Source organism: Gossypium hirsutum, chromosome A10 (assembly GCF_007990345.1).
Source record: "Gossypium hirsutum isolate 1008001.06 chromosome A10, Gossypium_hirsutum_v2.1, whole genome shotgun sequence".
Lineage (NCBI taxonomy): Eukaryota > Viridiplantae > Streptophyta > Magnoliopsida > Malvales > Malvaceae > Gossypium > Gossypium hirsutum.
Window position 1 is genome coordinate 55,118,053 of NC_053433.1, and position 13,048 is coordinate 55,131,100.

The following is a 13,048-nucleotide window of genomic DNA, read 5'->3' on the forward strand; positions in this document are numbered from 1 at the left end:
GTCACTTTATTACTTACTGCGATTGTGTACACTTGAACATTTTTGTCATTCCAATCTTCAAAAGTTTTGTAGTCAGTTAGAATTCAAGTTGAAGCTCACACTACTTGTTCAATGACTCGGTAGATTTTTTATCATTTTTTGATATGGTATATGTGATATCCCGAATTAGGGCCTAATCGGAATAGTGGTTTCGGGACAACAAATCTGAGATAGAAATAATTATTTTATGATTATTTTTAGGTCTATGATATGATTGCATGATTGTGTGAAAATTTCGTGAAGAAATTCTATGCATAAAGTGCTTAATTTGAAGTTAGGGACTAAATTGAATAAGTTACAAAACTTGCATTCTAGAAGTTTCTAGCATGAAATTGATTTGAAATATTAATTAGGAGGTCTTAAATAACAATTTGACCAATTTCTAAGTTTATGGACAAAAATTGGACATGAATGGAATTTTTGAAAGTTTAGTAAGGAAGGGCATTTTGGTCATTTGAATATTAAATGAAATAAAATGGGAAAAATAACAAAAAAATGATCATCTTCTCCATAAGTTGCTGCCAAATTTTTCTCTCCACCATAGTTAGGGTTTCAACACTTTTAAGCCTTGATTGTATGTGATTTCTATGCTCGTTTTTAATGTTCTTTACATTTTTGAAATCCTCGTAGCTCGGTTTAACTATTTCTACCAATATTTTGAGCTAGGGTTTATATTTAAAATTTTACCCATGGATGATATGTATGAATTTTGATGTTTTATGGTAGAATATGAAGTTTGATATTGTGTTAAACAACTTTTGCTAAGTGATTTTCCGTAAAAATGAGTAAAATGACATAATCGGTAAAAATACCTAATATTCATAAGTACATGTTAGAGTGTGAATTTGATGTTTCTATAGAAGGGAAAAATGATCAGCATGTCATAAAATATAAGAAAATAGGATGAGGTTTAATTTACGAGCCTTGGGGAAAAAGTGTAAATATGTGAAAGTTTAGGGGCAAAATGGTAATTTTACCAAAGTTCGTATTAAGGGTTGTTTTGATGAATGTGTGTATTAAATAAATTAATTTGGTATTATAGATCAAGAGAAAAGATATTTGAGTCGAGATTGAAGGAAAAATAAAGTTTACGAGGAATAGGCTCGACTATTCTCATTTTGTATCGAGGTAGGTTCATATGTAAATATTGTAATATAACTGTTATTTTAAATCATTTAATGCTATTTATACGATATTATGATTGTTATCATGCAATTCTATGCTTTTTGGTCATTGTTGGACAACATGCAAAAATTTTGTGAATTATGTGAAAAATGTGAAAGACTACCGAAGTATCGTCATTGGTATTCCAAGGAGAATTTGGTATTCCAAGGAGAATGGTAAAAGAGTATGAACGAGGAAAGTCCCATTGAACCTTAAGAATATGAACGAGGAAAGTCCCGTTGAACCTTAGGAATAGATTCAGATATTTGGGCATTCGAACTCATTGAGTAGAGTCCGAGTTCACTTATGGATGCGAACATCCGAACTCGTTGAGTTGAGTCCGAGTTCGTGAGATGTAACTAGGCATCCGAACTCGTTGAGCTGAGTCCGAGTTCACTTATGGATACGAACACCCGAGCTCATTGAGTTGAGTCCGAGTTCGCTTATGGGCGGTTTACATGGTAGCTTGGCTACATATGTGGCACTTATGTGCAAACTTTCCATGTATCCGAGTTATATTCCGATGTGTTCAACGGGTAAAATTCTAGTGAAATGGAAGAATACTCAAGATGCAAGTGACGTATTGGTAAGTGTTGTGGAATGGGCACTTAGGACAGGTATGTACTTAACCCTCGGGTTGAGACTTGATACGACAACAATAATGTAGTAAGACGATGAATGATGAATAGAAATGTGATATATGTTTTGGTGATATTATGCTAATGTTGGTTGGTATAATTGCTTTGTTAAGTTATTTTTTATTTGCATGTGAACTTACTAAGCATTTATGCTTACTCCCTCCCTTCCATTCCTTGTAGTTTTGACAAGCCGGTTTGGAGATCAGGACGGTCGGAGGCACGCTCACACTATCAACGGACCATCTCGGCATGGTGGCTTGCATATTTTGGGAATATGGCATGTATAGCATTATAATCGTTTTGTGTATATAATCTTATGATATAGCTCATGTATGGCATGGCAATGTTTTAGAATTATTAGCTATTAGAGTGGCTAATCAAGATTATATTTGATAACACGTATGCTTTATGTGTTAACTAATCTATGCAAATCCATAAAATGGTGAAATTGGATATAAAACAGAATCACATAGCAGCAGTGACGTGAGTTTGAAAAATCACTAAAAATAGTAGATATAGAATTAGATAATGAATAAAATATGGAATTTAAGCTTAATGAATCTATTTTCATGTGGAAGAAACAAAATAGGTAAAAGAGTTTTATTTTATGAAATATTTACGTTTTGGTGAAATAGGGTCAGAGCAATTTCTGAATCCCCTATTCTAAATTTAAAAATTTACCATAAATTGTAAAAAAAAACAATTAGGAGTTTTACCTTACATGTATGAAATCCTTATTGATCCTAGTTTTATTAGAAACAAACGGCATAGTCATTGTAACTCTATACATGGAGATATCTGATTCGTAATACACAGGGGTCAGAGTAGTCGAACCCTAAAACAGGGGAGAATTTAACTAATAAACTGTACTAATTGGCCCAACTAAAAATTCTAGAAAAAATTTTAGTAAGTAGATATATGAGTATATTTTCAGGGAAAATTTACGGAATTGGATTTCAAGTTTCGTAACTCGAGTTTTTTAGCGACTGTGATGCAGTTAGCTAGCTTGTCTGGAAATTCTAAAATAAATTGTTTGAGCTGTTTAATTAACGAATTAAGTCCATTAACACCTCGTGTTCGACTCAGGCAACGGTCTCGGGTAGGAGGACGTTACAGTATAAGTGATATGTAAATAGGCATTTTGATTGTAAGTGTGTAAATATAAGTTGTGGTTAAAATGGTATGTAATGATAAGTTCTAGTTGATTATATGTTTTGAGATGCAATGACAATATGATTAGGTCATTTAGCTAAATTTGCCTAATATTTTTTTTGGCATGTGAAGTTGAATTTGTGCAATTGTGTATGGTATGTGAATAATTCTTAAATGGTGATGAATGTTGAATTGTAATTTTTTGAATTAAGGTGTCAATTGTGGCACATTGGTTAGGCACATAGGATGAATGAATTAATTGTTTTTTTGGGTATGTTATGATTATTTTTGAACAGGTTTGAATGACGGTATGAAGTAGCTTGTGCCTTAAGTGAACTAGGAATAGTTAACTTGTTGAAAAAGAGAATTTTAGGTGCACACGGACTAATACAGGACCTGACACATAGCCTTGTGCCATACACAGGCATATGGCACAGCCATGTGGTCTGTGTGATTTAGGTGCCAATTAGTATACACGGATATAGATAATTACATGGCCTCAGCCTGTCACACAGCCGTGTGATCCCTGCTTTGTATTTTTTACTTCTTTTTCTGAAATGTTTCAATTAAGTCCTTGTTTTGTTTAAAATTGTTTTAGGGATTCCATAACCTCAATTTAACCCTAATAACATAAGAATAACATATTTTTGATCATGTGTTTGATGACTAAGTATTGTTTAGATAAATTTTACATTGGTGTAGAATGATTTTGTTATGTTATGTGTGGTAGAATCCCCGTAACCATAATCCAGCTATGAACATGGATGAGGGGTGGTGCCAAAAATAGGAGCATTGAAGTGCTAGTAACAGGAGTACCATAGTACAAATAGAAATCCTCTATTGGCATACCAATAGTATCCTAACTATTTATCTAAGCTACTAGGGCCCTGTTCAAGGTTTTCAAAATATCAATAAAATCATGTCGCAAATCAAATTATGGTTATGTGTCAGTATTCATGGTGTGAAAAACTATATTATAAATCAATAATTTAAACCATGGGATTATGCCACTACAAAAGATTTCAAAGCTTTCCTTTTTATCTCCATAAGGATACATCTTACATGGTTCTTCGTTGAAGTCATTTTCATGCCAATAATAAGAATTCTAGCATCATTTAACATAGGTGAACTTTACTTACTTGTTCAAAACCATATTTTTCAAACATACAAATATAAATTTACAATATTATACTCAATGTATTTTCAATAAAGTCAATTAAACATAAGATAAGTATTTACAAAATATTTCCATAAATCTTACAATCATTTTGGCATTTTAAGCTTGTATCGATACTTGTCAACTTAAGGCAAGACTTTGCACTTTGACATTTCTTTTTTGCCATAGTGGCATTATCTAATCTTTTCATAATAGTGACATGGTTTATATGTGTCCACCTATACTTCCATGGCACCCCAAAATTCTTATGTCATAATTTCAATTATCATAATGTCACAAAATTTCATACTAATATTAGCACCATTAACCACTTAATTATAATATTAATTATATAAACCCTAAGTTTACTAACTTAAGAGAAATATGAGTATATATGATACTTACCTTGATGGATGCTTCCTAACACTTAATCAAGTTCCCACGAACAACATTTCCTCGTCAATTAAGCTTGGAAATCCATGAACCAACATTTCCCCATTTCTATACAATAAAAAACATACAAAATGTTAACATAAATTCTTTTGTAAGTTTTTTTCATATCATTTCTCAACAAATATCAAAGTAATGGAGGTGTAGGAAACTATTTCTTACCTTTTTGAAGCTTTCTCACACTAGCTTCATCTTCTCTCACAAAAGCTTCATAAACCCTAAGTTGGGAATGATGAAATTGATGGAAGAAATGAGCATAGGAGGTTTTTTACATGAAGATTTTAACAAAATCTTAGGGTGGGTAATCGAAATTTTGGAAGAAATTAAAGAAATAAGCAAAATAAAAAGGAGGAAAATGGAAGCAATGGGAGCTTGCTTTCAACTAAAGAGGAAGAGAAATAAGTTGACAGGGGTTTCATTCCCCATTTAAATTTGTCAACAAATGGGCTCAAGGCCCAAGCCCATCCATTTAAAGTCTATTTATGTCACTTTAAGGCTTGTTTCTTTAAAATAAGTTTCGAACAATTCAAAATAATTATGAATATCAAAGATCATATTTAATATTACTTTATCATAAAAGTCTCTGGAATGGACCAAATTACCATTTTACTACCATTTTTCTCCGTTGTGCCCTTTTTAGAGATTCTTCTCAAAATTATATACTTAGATCATTTTAGTTCATAATTCATCATAAATATTTATTATCAATTCATGAGTAATGAAGATCGCATTTTGGCTCTATTCACGATAAAATTAGAAAATTATAATTTAGTCCTTAACTATTAAAAATTTTCAATTCAATCCCAAAAGTGATTTTCATCACACCAAATCACATTCTAATCCATTTCATGTTAAATAATCCACAATAATTCATATTTTTTTCATATTTAGGTGATTTTTCACATTTTTCCTTATACTTTCTAAATTTTGTAATTTGGTCATTTTTTTCATATTTTCACTTTTACGATTCTTTTAACATGTTTCCATCTTCAATGTCAAATTTTATTTGATGAAATTTTTTATCCAAGTCATTCTATAAATTTTCTCGTAATTTTCTTGATATTCAAGCCTAGAATTATGTGTAGCAACCTATATTTTAATGGTGTTAGAAATAGTAGTTTCAAGACCATAGTTCTGATGAGAGAGTCCATAGATGTAGTTAATTAATATTTATGAGTTACATAGAGTATAATAGTGAATCGTGATTTAATATATTTTATAAATTGGTCAGTTAGTCAAAGTTCAAGTGTAACACCCCGAACCCGAGACCGATACCGAAGTCGAACACGAGGTGTTAACTGACTTTAACCCCTTACAAAATTTATTTTCCAGACACGGCCCAATCTGTGTACTAGTCGTTTTAAAAATCATATCTTGAGTTTCGTAACTCGAAAATCAGTTTCGTAATTTTTCCCCGAAACTAGACTCATGTGCCCATCTATGTATTGTTTTCTAGAATTTTTGGTTGGGCCAATTAGTACAGTTTATTAGTCAAATTCTCCCAAGTTGCAGGGATCGACTACACTGACCTTTTCCCATTACGACTTGGATATCTCCCTACAAGGGGCTTCAATACTGATGCCGTTTGTTTCTATGAAAACTAGACTCAGAGAGGAATCTGTACATATATGGTACGACCCCTAATTATCTCTGGTTAATTTGTAATGAATTTCCAAAGTCAGAGCAGGGAATCCAGAAACCGTTCTGGCCCTGTCCCACTATAATCTGATTTTCTCTTAATATACTGCCCATATGATCTTTTCGTTACTTCCTCATGAAAGCAGACTCATCGAGCTTCGATTACATAATTTATTCATCAATTAATTCAACTCCTACTATTTTTAGTGATTTTTCAATCTCATGACACTGCTGCTGCCAGCATCTGTTACGAAAGTAACTGAGTCCATCTCATGCCTACCCTTGATCCAACTCAATCGAACATTCGTGCCATTTTCGCATGGCTTAAAGTTTACATGCCAAAATTCAAACACAACGTAATAGCTTATACATGCCAAAATGTTCTTCTAAGCCAACTAAGAAGAAAGTACCAAAACTTGCTATCCGGTGTGATGACTTCGATGACGGCCCGACCCCGCAAAAAAAATAGATGAGTCCAAGCAACCTATAATGGGTGACAAGGAAACATCGAGTGAGTTTATAACTCAGTAAGTCATAAGCAATGCACTACCATCAATCAATAACATTATCACAAGAGGAAACAAAATGGAACGAGACAATTTACTCCATCCATACCGAACCATACCATAGTTCCTCCAACCTATCGATTCAATTTCATATCAATTCATGCATTCACAATCCATATACTCATCAATAGGACATTGAAGCATTTACATAAATCAATTTATTTTCGTTACAATCAAACGACTAAACGGCCTTTCACCCATCCTACGATAAATTTTATGTACGTGACTTCAAGTATAGTTGTCATATAGGTTCAACTTACCGAGCTCAACACCAAGTATAAGCATAGCACCTATTAGCCATGTACTCAAGACACTTACCCGATCCGCTGTCCGCGATCGACTCAATAGTGTCGCACACATAGTGTCCATAATGATTCACGAATGTATATTGAGCCCGCACACTCAGTGCTACATAATCAACTCGCACACTTAGTGCTACGTAATCAAATCGCACACTTAGTGCTACATAGTCAAACTCGCACACTTAGTGCCGCATGGTCAATTCGCACACTTAGTGCATCATATTCATTTCGCACACTTAGTGCTGTACAATTTAATCCCGCGCACTTAGCGCCAATCTCATGGTCATAAATGGTTATCCCGCACGTTTAGTGCCGAGATCAACAACTCAGTACATCTTACCTCTTTTCTTTCATTCAACAATTTCATCATCACATACGTACATGCATATATATATATATGTATATTTATTCATTCCATTCAGCATCAATACATAACATTATGACCATTGAAATAATACCAACTACATGCTTAATGACTTACCTCGTGTTGGGTAAGACGGTTCCAACTCGGCTACTCGATAACCTTTTCTTTGCCTTTGCTCGATTCACCTCCTTTAACTCCTTGAGCTAAATCAATAATTTAACTAGTTTAACCACCTTGCTAAATATTTACAATCCAATTTCACATGTATATGTATGTTAGTATATTCGGCTAATAACCTCATGCAACTACCAAAGCCGAATCAACTAAATATACTTATGAATATATATATATCATCATCGAAATCACCTAAGCTTAGACATCAATTTTTTAATTCCAAGCAAGTTGCCGAATGCAACCTTACTAAATTTTCATGGATTCAAGTCATGGATTCAATATACCATTACCATGAAATCAACAACCAAAAATTCATAGACAATCTAGGAAAATCACATTACAAATCTCATATTCAAGCAAAGACCATGGCCGAAATGCACATATGACCACATAACAAAAATATTGAACCTTTGGTTGCCTAACTAGCTTAACATCCATCAAATTTTAAATCAAGAAACTCACCTCATCTATAATCAACCCTCAATACCCTAAAGCATCAAAAACGACATCAAAGAAATACAACCATCCATGGCCGAATGTCATAGCCGAATTGTTTTAACCATGAGTAACATAACAAGCATAGATCGTGTTTATGGATATACCATGGCCGATTCAAGCTAATCACCTCCAAAATCATCAACCATTTTCAATGCATATAACATATATAAACATGAATAAGTTTCATATAATCTCTTAACACATTAATTTCTTTCATCAACAACCTTTTGTTTCTTTATCCATCAAAACTTAAAGGTAAGAAAAAATCAAGTTCTTCTCACACATACCATAACCGAAAGCTCCATCCAACACTCTAAATTCGAAATTTTAGTATGGCTAGGTAAGAAAAACGTGATGATTAACCCAAACAACTATTATTTCAAAAGAAAAATTAACAAAATTTACTAACCTCCTCTTTATTCAAAAGGCCGAATGCCTTTGCTCCCCCCCTCCTTTTTCTTGTTCTTGTACGGCTAAGAAGAACAAGGTAATGACCCCCTTTTGTTTTTTTGTTACTTCTTTTATTATCCTTAGTATTTCTTTTTATTATTTCCTTTCCTTTACATAAAATAATGACCACTTCATGGAAACTTACCACCTATTCTAATATATGCTCCATCATGGCCGGCCACTATGTATAAAAGAAGGGGTATTTGACATGCAAAGCCATTATTCTCACCACATGCTTTAATAGGTCCTTGTAATTTAACCAATCACATTTCCAGATTTTCTCACATAGGTCCTATTTACTAAAATTCACCTTCAATTAAAAAAAATTCAAACATGGAATTTTCACACATGCATATATACATATAATAAGCATCAAATATGACAGCTAATTATTTTTATGACGCGGTTTAGCGGTCCCGAAACCACTTCCCGACTAGGGTAAATTTTGGGGTGTCACAACTCTCCCCCACTTAAGAAATTTTCGTCCCCGAAAAGCTTACCGGTAAATAGGTTTGGGTATCGTTCTTTCATCGAACTCTCGGTTTCCCAAGTAGCTTCCTCAATCCCGTGTTTGAGCCATAACACCTTTACTAACGGAACCTTTTTGTTCCGCAACTCCTTCACTTCACGAGCTAGGATACACATCGGCTCTTCTTCATAACTCATATCGGCTCGAATTTCAACCTCCGACAGACTAATTATGTGCGAAGGATCAGATCTATAGTGTCGAAGCATCGAAACATGAAAGACATCGTGTATCCTTTCAAGTTCAGGGGGCAAAATCAATCTATATGCAACCGGACCAACTCGTTCGGAGATTTCGTACGGCCCAATGAATCTCGGGCTCAACTTGCCTTTACGGCCAAATCTGAGTACCTTTTTCCAAGGCGAAACTTTAAGGAACACTTTATCTCCCACCTGATATTCAATGTCCTTCTGTTTCAGATCCGCATACGATTTTTGACGATCTGTGGCTACCTTCAGACTTTCACGGATTACCTTTACTTTCTGTTCGGCATCTTTAATCAAATCAACTCCGAAAATTTTACTTTCACCGAGCTCGGTCCAAAACAATGGCGTACGGCATTTACGACCGTACAAAGCCTCGTAAGGTGCCATCTTAATACTTGATTGGAAACTATTGTTATAAGCGAATTCGATCAAGGGTAAATACCGTTCCCATGAACCACTAAACTCGAGGATGCAACATCTCAACATATCCTCAAGTATCTGAATTATCCGCTCGGATTGACCATCGGTTTGGGGATGAAAAGTGGTGCTAAAATGCAGCTTGGTACCCAAAGCTTCTTGCAATTTCTTCCAAAATCGTGAGGTGAATCTCGGATCTCTATCCGACACGATAGAAATAGGTACCCCGTGTAATCTCACAATCTGAGAAACGTACAATTCAGCTAGTCTATCCAATGAAAAATCCGTACGCACGGGAATAAAGTGAGCCGACTTAGTCAGTCTATCACCAACAACCCAAATCGTATCCTTCTTACTTGCTGACAATGGCAGTCCGGATACAAAGTCCATTGTGACTCGATCCCATTTCCACTCGGGTATCATGATCGGCTGAAGTAACCCTGAAGGCACTTGATGTTCCGCTTTCACTTGTTGACATATTAAACATCTCGAAACAAAGTCGGAGATGTCTCGTTTCATACCATGCCACCAAAACCGACATTTCAAGTCGTTGTACATTTTCGTACTCCCCGGGTGAATTGACATTCGGCTACAATGGGCTTCGTTCAGAATCATCGGAATGAGTTCTGAATTCCTTGGAACACACAAACGACTTCTAAACCTCAAACAACCATCATCATCAATCTGAAACTCCGATTCCTTGTTCGGAACACACTCAGCTCGTTTTGCAACCAATTCCTCATCGACTTTCTGAGCTTCACGAATTTGATGAGTCAATAATGGTTTGGCTTTTAATTCAGCTACTAACACATTGTCAGGTAGAACAGACAAGTGTACATTCATCGCTCGCAAAGCAAACAGTGATTTCCGGCTTAAGGCATCTGCAACCACATTAGCCTTTCCCGGGTGGTAATCAATGACAAGCTCGTAATCTTTCAACAACTCAAGCCAACGTCTTTGTCGCAGATTCAAGTCTCGTTGAGTCATCAAATATTTGAGACTTTTGTGATCCGAAAACACATGGCACTTCTCGCCAAACAAATAATGTCGCCATATTTTCAATGCAAACACAATGGCGGCTAGTTCGAGATCATGGGCCGGATAATTTCTCTCGTGTGGCTTCAATTGTCTCGACGCATAGGCCACAACTCGACCTTCTTGCATCAATATGCAACCCAACCCAAGTAGGGATGCGTCACTATAAATGACAAACTCTTTACCCGATTCGGGTTGCACCAAAATTGGAGCTTCAGTCAGATGAGTTTTCAGTTGATCGAAGCTTTTCTGACATTTCTCCGTCCATTCGAACTTAACATCCTTCTGAAGTAGCTTCGTCATTGGTGTGGCTATCATCGAGAAACCTTTGACAAATCGTCGGTAATAACCGGCGAGCCCTAGAAAGCTCCAGACTTCGGTAACATTTCTCGGAGGCTTCCAGTTAAGTATGGCTGAAATTTTGCTCGGGTCAACTCGAATACCCGATGCGGATACCACATGACCCAAGAAGCTAACCTCTCTTAACCAGAACTCACACTTACTGAACTTAGCATATAACTGCTTATCCCGCAAAATTTGCAACACTTGCCTCAGATGCTCAGCATGTTCGGTCTCATCTCTTGAATAGACCAAGATGTCATCAATAAACACAACTACGAACCGATCCAAATACGGCCTGAAGATCCGATTCATCAAATCCATAAACACCGCAGGGGCATTAGTGAGCCCAAACGGCATCACTAAGAACTCGTAGTGACCGTACCTCGTTCTGAAAGCAGTTTTGGGTACGTCCGAATCTCGAATCCGCAACTGATAATAACCCGATCTCAAATCTATCTTTGAAAACACCGATGCTCCCTTTAATTGATCGAACAGATCATCAATACGCGGTAACGGATACTTATTCTTTATCGTCACTTTATTCAGTTGACGATAATCAATGCACAACCTCATGGTTCCGTCCTTCTTTTTCACGAACAATACTGGTGCACCCCAAGGTGAGAACCTCGGTCGAGCGAAACCTCTATCCGTCAATTCTTGCAACTGAGCTTTCAACTCTTTTAACTCGGTTAGTGCCATACGATACGAAGCGATCAAAATTGGCGTAGTTCCAGGTACAAGCTCAATACCAAACTCTACCTCCCGAACAGGTGGCAAACCCGGTAACTCTTCAGGAAAAACATCCGGGTATTCACAAACCACCGGCACCGATTCGGGTTTCTTTTCTAACTCATTGTCATCAAGTACATACGCGAGGTATGCTTCGCACCCTTTCCTTACATATTTCTGGGCCAACATCGCTGATATTACAGCTGGCAACCCCCTTAAGTCCGCAGACTCAACTCGGATTATTTAGTTATTTGCGCACCTCAAATCGATAGTCTTGCTTTTGCAATTCACAACCGCATCATGCGCGGTTAACCAATCCAAACCAAGAATAACATCAAACTCGTCGAACGGCAAAAGCATCAAATCGGCCGGAAAACAGGATTCTCGGATTATTAGAGGGCATCTCTTACACACTTTATCAACAAGTACGCATTGACCCAAAGGGTTTGACACTCGAATTACTAGCTCAGTAGACTCAACAGGTAGAGTCTTACTGGATGCTAAGGTTTCGCATACATATGAATGAGTAGAGCCAGGGTCAATCAATGCAATCACATTAGTATCAAAGAGAGTGAAAGTACAAGTGATGACGTCGGGGGAGGATGCCTCCTCTCGTGCGCGAATGGCATATGCTCTAGCAGGAGTACGGTTCTCGGCGCGATCGGCCGTATCAGAGGCCCCCCTCTGACTACCACCCCTGCTGCCTCTGACTACCACCCCTGCCTCCTAAAAATCTCGGTGGTCTACCTCTAGATGTCACTCCACTAGGTCTTGCACCTTGAATCTTATTCTTCTCATCCAGCTCCGTGCAATCTCTAATGAAGTGGTCCTTCGAACCGCATCCGTAACAGGCCCTGGTAGTAGACTTGCCCCAACATTCACCTAGGTGTCGTCTTCCACATTGGGGACATTCAGGTTTCTCGTGACGATTATTGCCCACACTAGCTACTGAAGTAGCTCGGGAGCCCATCGACGGTCTTGCCCTGATGGAAATTCCCGCAGTCGCCCTCGACTTATTAATGTCCTCCCTGAACTTCTTTACAGCTAAGAACGGAGCTTTACCCGCCGATCTTTTACGATAATCTCTAGCTTCAAATTCAGCCTTCCTCTTCTCCTTTCCAAGTTCTTCCGCCTTGCAGGCTCGTTCGACTAGTGTAACGAATTCTTTTATTTCCAAAATACCCATTAGTAGCTTTAAATCT